This window comes from Solanum tuberosum, unplaced genomic scaffold, assembly GCF_000226075.1.
Source record: "Solanum tuberosum cultivar DM 1-3 516 R44 unplaced genomic scaffold, SolTub_3.0 scf00376, whole genome shotgun sequence".
NCBI lineage: Eukaryota > Viridiplantae > Streptophyta > Magnoliopsida > Solanales > Solanaceae > Solanum > Solanum tuberosum.
This window is the reverse complement of record NW_006239305.1, coordinates 79,140-81,282: the sequence shown is the minus strand read 5'-3', so window position 1 is coordinate 81,282 and position 2,143 is coordinate 79,140.

The following is a 2,143-nucleotide window of genomic DNA, read 5'->3' as shown; positions in this document are numbered from 1 at the left end:
ATGCGCGAGATACAATAATATAAGCGCTGATACACTAATCTGATGCGCGAAAATGAGGGATTTTGGAGATTTGTAAAACTTATAGGAGATAATGGTAATAAGTAAACTAAAGGTGAGATTTCTGTAATTATTGCTAAAATGAATATAGAAAATTATAGATCTGATAGCCCACAATTTGCAGCTTTCATTTTCTAAAACATCAGAGCAATAGATATTTTTTTTTTAAAAATGATGTAGCGATTTTTTCCGTCTTTTACATTAGAGAACAAGAATCCCTTGATTTTTGTAATGAATGATGTCGAAATTTTATTATTTACATCTCTTTGATGATCTTTCTTTCTAAGTAATTTTTATTCGATCTCAAAATTATTTTATTGTTGCGATTTTTGAATTTGTGAAGTTGATTACTGATATTTTGTTGTTTTTCCCTGTTTTTTTTCTTGGCGATTGCAGTTTTTGCGGGCTAAATCTCTGTTCGTGTGGCTATATAATATTCCAATTAGCAGGTAATATTTTTCATATCGAAATTGAATTTGTACATATATATAGTATGTTTATAATTCTATAATGTGTGAATATATGTTAACCAGTGGCAAAAAAAGTGGTGTCGAAAAATGTGTGATAAAAACAAAACAAATAGATCAAAGCTTTGCAAAAAAAAAAAAAACATTGAGGATAAAACAAGCTAGATGTTGTGAACTATAATATGATGCAAGATGATCAATAAGAAAAAGATTTCCTTAGTTGAAGCACAAACAAATAAAGCTGAATTGAATATAACTTCGAGTAAGGAAAATGACTGGGGACTTCAAATAAGGCATTAGACAAGACACAGTTTTAGAAAACGAAAAAGAAAGTATAATGCTGGTTAATTCGATTGGGGCCTGGATCATTAGTCCCTTTATATCATCTCAAATAATTCTCATATTTTAAGCTCAAACTCAAAGAAAGTAAATAGTACCTTAATGACTTGAGGAAGAACCTCATTAGAAGATGAAACACCACCAAAAGAATTGACAATTTGGTCAAAAATGACTCATCAAAGGTTGAGTAAATCCTTTGCATTAGTACTGCAATATAGCTAAGTGAAATTTAGATAGCTAAGTGAAAAGTTAGATAGTTAGGTACTTCTGAAGCTAGAACTGAATTCTTTTTAAAATGAAGTTGAAACATTTAATTTTTAGCTTATAACTATTTTGTTTATAGACCATTTTTTTGCTTACAAATGCAACTTACTTTTGTATTTTAATTTTACCGCCAGTGAAAAATCTTTTGTTTCTCGCTTTTGGAATATGGATAGAGCCACCTTTTGCTACGTTATCAAGGATATGGTTGGTTTATGTGTATTTTTTATAAACTTAAAAAAATAGAAGTGACAAATCTATACTTATATTTGTGTGTAACAACTAATTGTGATTCAATCTTTTTTTTCAAGATATTTTCATGAATACTAATCCCTCTTCTCTACCTAATATAACAGGTCTCGATGTCATGTTCAAAGACCACAATAACTAAGACTACACATTAATTAACCTTCCGTACGAAGCATTGCATTTTTTTTATCATGTAAATGAAATGTACATACCTATCTTGTAAACTTGATTCCTTAGCAAATATCATCAAAACAATTAAGTAATATGTAAACAGTTTGTCTTCTTTAAGTACATTTTGCACTTTATGATACGTAATAACAATTCAACTTTTACTCGATATTAAATTTTGATATAACGTTTTCCATGTCAGCACGGGCCACATTCCCCTAGCTATTAATATATAATATATAGGGCACTATAATACATATATATTGTCACGACCCAGACCGTCGTGATTGGCACCCACACAAATCCTCTGGTGGGAGAACCATTACTACTACCCAAACTAGACAACTCAATCAAAAACTATGCATTTAAAGATACTGAAGCAGGTTTAAATGACAATAAAAATGTGGAGTTCCCATAAACTCCAAAGGTTTAAACAATTAACTAACCAAACTAATTCGGAAATTCACCCCTAGAACCTGGAAGTCAATGTACCAAAACTCTATTAACGACAAGTCTAAGAACAAGGGGTACAACCCCGAAATTAAACAACACCTTACACAAATAGTCTGAGTCCGAAAAGAGTGGACTTAAACAAGAAAGAT